The sequence below is a fragment of the Scatophagus argus genome, chromosome 24, assembly GCF_020382885.2.
Source record: "Scatophagus argus isolate fScaArg1 chromosome 24, fScaArg1.pri, whole genome shotgun sequence".
In the NCBI taxonomy this organism is placed as follows: domain Eukaryota; kingdom Metazoa; phylum Chordata; class Actinopteri; family Scatophagidae; genus Scatophagus; species Scatophagus argus.
The window spans coordinates 9,918,137-9,925,507 of NC_058516.1; positions in this window are offsets into that span (position 1 = coordinate 9,918,137).

Sequence of the window (7,371 nt, forward strand, 5' to 3'; positions counted from 1 at the left end):
TGATAGTAATTTTGAGGCTGTTTGGCTCTCGTTCGCTGTTGTAAGGAGCACTGCCTTTTTTTCCTTCTGAGCAATAAACTGATTATAGATGAGAGGTTGTCAGATATGTCTGTTGTGCCTTTTTTCACTCGGTGACAGTGATTTAAAAGTGAGGACTTCTCTAAAAGTACACTTAAGGTCCTATAATAGTAGAAATGGCTAATATTGATCCCATCTTTCTGTCTGTTTAATGTCCTTCAGTCACTGTGCAGACCTCAGAGGAGGGCAATTAACTTTAAATTCATTTCATTCAAAGCGTGAACTGGAAATAAAATTCTCACACTTTGCAGAGTACAGAAAGTTTTCTAAAGATTTCAAAAAAACAATCTGTAGTTGAAATTCCACCCTACACACACACACACACACACACACACACACACACACATATCAAAAAAAAAAAAAAAAGAAAAGAAAGAAAACCCAAAAAACATATCCAGTGGAGTCAGGTGAACCTCAGGGATTTGTAACACCTCTCTATAGGATCCTTGAGGCAACAAAAGGCAGGGTGCCACTTACCTGCCGAAAACCCTGCAAGTATTTTTTTTCCCCCTCTAACCAGAGAGGGAAAACGCCAGGCCTTACTTGAAAGCCTCCCTCTGCAGGGCTGAGATTAGAGGACATTCCTCCCTGTTTCCACTCGTATAAGGAGCGCGTCAGTGGTCACCGCTGCCCCGATGTAACTTGCGGTCTCCAGCATCTTTGAAGTGGCTGGATAAGCCGGGCCTTGGACGGTGAGTTCAAAAGAGTCCACGGAGGGATTTTGAGACAGAGGAAGGTATCCAGCTCTTCCTCAGATCATTTCCAGTCTCATTTCCCACCGTGTCAGCAAACAGTCAGAGAGGGGAAAAGAAGAAAAAAAACAAGAATCCTAGAAGGTTTGCAGGCGAGGGGGTGACTCAGACATTTGGGTCACTTCTTTCTGAGAAAGAGGTGAAAGAGAGGCAAACCTCTGAACAATATACCTCCCTCACTTCAGAGACTCAGCGTTAATAAGAACATCCAGTCAAGGTTCAAAGTCAAAAAAATCAAACAAAATGATGGCAAACATTATAAAGTATAAACCTAAAGAATCTACAGCCATGCCAGCAGCTCCATGAAACTATGGGCATAGCATTGGTAAGCTAACATCGCACAGCTGTCAATCATGACGTTTCAAACCCACCTTTTCATCAAATAGTGACATGAAACCAGACTTATCAGAAAAGTGAACACTTGAACATACATCAGTGTGATAAGAACCACCTAAAATATCAGATTTACTTTGAGTTCTGACAGAGTCTGACCTTGACCTCAGGGAAACAACTCATTCACCAGCTGTATTTCCAGTGCCAAACAATCTTGCCAGGGTCTGGGCTAGCGTGACAGGCTTTTGACTCTTTACTGAAAATAGTCTTCGGCTTCACTTCAACGTTAGAAAAGGCTGTGTGTACTGCATATCCCAGAAAAGATTAGTGAAATATTAAAACCCATGAGACTTGCGTGCACACAGCTAAAGCACAATTTTTTATATGTTTTGTCCATCATTGTGCACACATTTCACTGTGATTCGGCCTGACGTGTTTGATATCATTGGAAACTTCAGAATCTTGACTAGAATTCAAAAATAAAGTTCAGCGAGTTTGAACAAAGCTTGGCTGCACACCACGCGCTTTAATGACTGACCCGTCAATGGATCTGTGCGGGTCGAAGAGGTTAAACCGCAGCCGAGCAGGCAATTCTTCTCCTCTGGAAACAAAATGTTACAATAATCGCCCAAATGTTATTTTTGGGAAGGTTTAGCTGCATGAATAATGTGAAAGCCTAAAGCTCTGGTTCATACTGGAGACAGGACAGTGATTGTATCTGTGATGAAGAATGGGCTTGTTCTTAACAATTCAGGTATTGTATTAACCACAAAAGCATGGAATATTATTTAAAGAGGCAGTGTCCCTTCAGACAAAACTGAGATTCAAATCTCCCACAGTTGCCATTCACCAAATCCAAACAAACCCCAAAAACTACTACTTACCTTTAATCATGCAGATAGCGTGCAGATAGAACAGCCTCCCCATAACTCTGTATAAGTTACTGTGACCAGTTTTGATTAGAACAACTTTTTATCAAAGCAATAATCCTGATAAAAACTGCTGAAAACATTAAAATGATTCTTTGTTGTGAGCACCAAAAACCAAAACAGTCTGCTAGCTAGATGTTCATCCCAAAGTGCTGGGGACAAGCTGTACTCTCTAGTATGCAACTTTAACATCACTTAAGTTCACCGCACGAACCACAGACAGTAATTACTGTCAAATGAGCTCAATACACTGTCATCATGACAATTGCAGAACATGAATTCTAAAGTGTGAGTTCAAAGTGGAAAGTTCAGGACGCCAAAGCTGGAAGAGCCTCCTGTGTCATCTAAATCAACACTCACTTGTCAGTTGTCTAAATGAGAAGTCTGTTAGTAATTATTTCTGGGTGAAATTAAAGACCCATTGCTTTACACAAATTTCAAGGGGCAAAAACAGCATATCCCCCTACTCCCCTTCTTCCAGTGTCCCTGGTGTTGGTCATCTTGTAGCAGCATACATGAGCATGTACAGCTGACATCTCGGCACAGAAAGGGCTGTGCAGCACTGAAATGGCACAACAAGGAAGAAGCTGAGCCTTGGGGGAAGTAGAAGTGAGTGACATTAAGTTCCTGTTGCTGCTCTCCCTGGCTCCATTGCTGCGGCCATCAAGTTGCAAATCCGGGTTGCCCTGAGCTGACTGCCTCGAAGCAAAAAAAATAAAATCTCCTCCAGGTGGGGTCTGATCCCTCAGTGTGTCACTCGACTGGTTACCAAACCACACACTGACCACCTGCACCAGTGGAGTTTGTACTCTGCTTTTATGCATTTGATACAGCATATATTCCCTCCTCTCCACAGCTCCTCTCTGTGCCTGTCTTCACTGGCCTGTCAAATTGCCTGTTGGAGGAAAAGATGGTGGAGCATGAGGTTTTTTTTTAAATCACGGACACAAAAGAACCCACAGGTTGTCTGTCCATGTCTAAGTGACAGGTGTCCAAGGCTGAGTGTGTGCATGTGTGTGTGAGTGTGTGTGTGTGTCTGGTCAGACGACAGATCCCGCTAATCCTGTCTGTCCCAAAGGACAGGCAGTGTGACTGGGTAATTGGCCACTGACTGAGCAAGACCACTCTGGAGGCACTCCTTATTGAACCATTGTCGGGGGTGGGGGGGGGGGGGGGGGGGGGGGGGGGGCATATGGAGGCCGAGCAGGAATGGAGGAGAAGATAGAAAGAAAGAAAGGGTGACATCACGACAAAGACAAGGGGGGTATCAAGAAAGAGAGATGAGGAACGAGTGGAGAGAGCGTCGGTGGGTGGAGAAGGTAGAGAGAGAAGGTGGTGGGGGAGAATAAAAGTGAGAGTGAGAAGGGGAGAATTTTAGAGTGACCCTGAAGCCACCATTCCCTCCTCTCTCAGCAGAAATGTGACACTTTCATGATTACACTGGACTCTCTTTTTTTTTTGGGCGGGGGGTGGGGGGGCTGGCTTAATCTTAAAAGGATGAGTGGCCGAGGGGAAGCGGGAGATGGAGGAGAGTAGGAGGGGAGTCGGGAGAGGGATCGTAATAGAAGTCTAGGTTAATACTTCCCTCCTCTAGCTGGCCACCTAACAAATTGCCTTGTAAAAGCAGAAGTGATGGATAAATAAAGAATGGAATAAAAAAAAAAAGAATATCCCTCCAGCAAATTGGCTGTCATTGGATTATCCCCTATAAAGCTGGATTTGTGTGTGTGGGTAGACTTTGGGGTATATGTGTGACCACCTTCTTGCAACACATAGATGTTTAGTGTGTGTGTGTGTGTGTGTGTGTTATAAGAGATGGCTCATAGTATCAGGCCCGGGCAGAAAGGGTAGAAGGCGCGAAAGGATTGGATGAGCGATCATTGCTTCATCGGCTCCATTAAACACACCAGTGGCCTGTAAATCAGACTGTCACAGCAATCATCCTACACACAAACACACACGCTCACACTCACACACACACACACACACACACAAGGCAGAGCGACAGGTGATATCAAGGTGAGTTGACAAAGTTATATGCTAGCAAGTTTAAGCAGTTTAAACACACTCTTTGATTAAATTATACATGCGGCGCAAAAAATAATACATTAAGTGACATAAAAGTAGATAAAATCTGAGTTAAAAGTTAATGGCGGACAACTACACACCTACTTGATCTACAAGTTGCCAAAAGTTAAAGCACATCTTGAGCACGGCTACTTGACAAAGTCCGATATCCATGCTCCTTTGGACTCTGAAAACCAGTAAAAGAGGCTTAAAAAGCTCTGTAGAGCTTTATGAGGCTGCAGGTATGGTTTACCGGTTTATTTATTCTTGTTATTTATTTATTTAGTTTTAGTTTTGTTTTGCTTTTTTGTCATAATTAAATACTACAGCATTAGTCGATGGATCCAGGTCATCAAAGGTACATCCAGAACTTTCTGCCAAATCACTAAATACTCATTTGGAGAGACTGGCTGCATTAAAGTTGGCCTGCATTTTGCTGTGTTTTTGGTCATGTCCTTCACTGAGCAACAGTGAGGAACACTTAGTCCCACAAATATGCATTTGATCAGAGGTCAGAGTGTCACCGAGGCTCTGTTGGAACAGTGTGTGGGTGTATTCCTTGATTGCTTCAACAGCTGCCCTCCAGGTGATCCTGGATGTGAACACTCTGTTGGTGCCAAGGACTGAATCAGCAACTTTTTGGTTATCTGATATCCTCTCTGACTCGGACAGTCATGCCTCAAGTTGAAACAGAGAAAGAAAAGATTGGCAAAAAGAAACACTACAAGACAAAAGCTGGGTCGAGAAAAAGATGAGCGTGGAAGGTCGTCGAGTGGTCGGAGGAGGACCATCTTGTCCGGGAAAGAAAATCAATAAACCCTTGAGAGTCAACAGCGTGTGGGTGGTCAATGGCATGATTCAGGCTCATTAGCACGGCATTTGACTTGAGTGTTTGACCTTATACCCGACCATTCCACACTCACAGTTTTAAGTCTATATGATAGAGCTTTGGACAAATAACGAGCCATGCAGAAGCCTTTCAGCTGAGCCGACTCATCTGTTAATTAAGGAGGTTTTTGACACATTCGACTGCAGTAAAGCAAATCAAACTCGACAAGACTTTAAAAGAAAACAGGAAAAACAAACACCATTGTCATTACATTACAACGATTCAAGCAAAACCGAAGCTCACTCATTACTTGAATTTATTCTGTATTGCTTCAGGGAGGAAATTTACTTTTGCTTTTCCACAGCTCCCCCCTCCCGTATGCTTCAGAAGAAAAACAATATACTGTCAAACAAAGAGATGTCCCAGTCAGTTTTCCATCCTTCCTTACAGTCATTTAAAATTAAATTAAAATGACTGATGGCAACCAATCCATGGTGGTAATTTCAGCAAATGATGCAGTACTGTTTCAAACTGTAGTAAAGTATTGATTCAGCTGCAGCCTGCAGTAAGTCATTTATCTTCCATTAAAAACAATCTCTTGTAATTACCTTAAACTGCTTTTTAGTATCACGGAAGGGGAAATTAGCCGGAGCTACTGTGTGCAACAAATTACGTGCCATTAAAATAAAATATATTAATGTATGCAGTCATCTTGAGCTCCTGGAGATTTTGAATAAAATGCAGTAATGTATGCGCTCATTTTGAATTCCCTGAGGTTCTTCTTGATCGCAGCAATCATAAAGATCAGCTTTTACAGTGGGGCTGCAGTATGTCTTAATTAAAGCCCTGCACTGAAACTTCAGCAGGAATCTGCATCACTGAAGTCTTCTTGAGTAAGACACCAAATACCCACCATCCGTCCATCCTTCCATCATCTGGAGGTTCACTGGGGGGGCTGGAGTCGATCCTAGGCTGACATGGGGCGATAGGCAGGGTATAACCTGGACAGGTCAACGGTTTATCACAGGGCTGACAAACAACTGTGAGCTCAGCCAAGTGTACGGGCTACTGCACAGACTCTGGCTCCAAATGACATCACCAACTCACGATGGCAACACTCGTGTCTGGGATATTTTAGCAACATTTTTGGGGAGGGAGGAAGAAATCTGTCATCCGTCTTTATCGATGTCAATGTTCCAACTACCCATCCATTATCTTTAGTCATTTCAACAATTTATGCCATATATGTCAAATGGTTTAAACCATACAATAGGTGTGAGCATTAAGTATTTGTTTTTATTTAGGTATTAGCATTTTGTTATTTTTTTAGCAAAGTTGCACAGCTTGGTTTCGTGTTAAGGAGTAAAAGTCAAATGTCCATGAGCATACAGACATATCCTCCCATGATCTCCCTCATAGCTTCTAATATTGAGCTGACATGAAACTGAATAGTCTACACAATCTGGACAAAAACAAAGTTTACAGGCAGAAACCTAAACTTTTACACTTTTTAAGCCTGCAAGCAACAGATCTGTCCAACTTTCAGAACAGTTTGCAGGTACAAACTTATGTTACAGTAACTCATAATACTAAGATGGCAAGCACAGAACTATTTTCAAGTTACGCTTGATTTAATGTTCCATATTTGTTCTGTTCAGTGGTGACAAACAGATCTCTCTGGTGCCTGGTTTGACCTCTTGATGCCATCAAAAACAGCGGCCTGGTTCAGTGACGTCTCTCAGATAAACTCGAACGATTCAATTTAGCTCAAATCAGTCCAGCATGTTGTTCTGTAACAAGGCCATTTGGTTTGCTTTGAAGACAGACTTACAGAAAAAAAAAAAACCTATAATCAAAGTGTATGTCAAATCAACACGAAGAAAAACGCCAGCTGATGAGACCACACATGGGGGATGATTGTGTAACAAATGTAAAGGTCTTATATAAGTATAGGAAACCCCATTTTTCTATTGCAATAATGAGCCCCTTGCTGTTTAAAGAATCGGTTTAAACGGCCTTTAAAGTGGCTGACCTGTGCAAATGACGAAGCCATCAACCTTTCCTTCAAAGATTTCAGTTATTTTTTTCTCATCTCACAGCAGCAACGTCGACGCTGCTGTAAGTTGCTGGCTCCAAGTATCGATTCAACTGTCTTACATCCCCTAACTAACATGTGAATTATGCTTCAGGCTGGATTTTTGCTTTGATAAGGAATTCACAGAATCTCTGATGACCACTAAGGACGCCCCCAGCCAGTTTGAGGTAGCAGGCGAGCTCTTTTGACAGGGTTAACAGATGATCAGTAAAGAGTGGCTCCCCGTGGCCTTCGCTCCTTCCTTCCTTCCCCCTCAGTATCAATCAATACCTGTTAACAAAAGCTCTG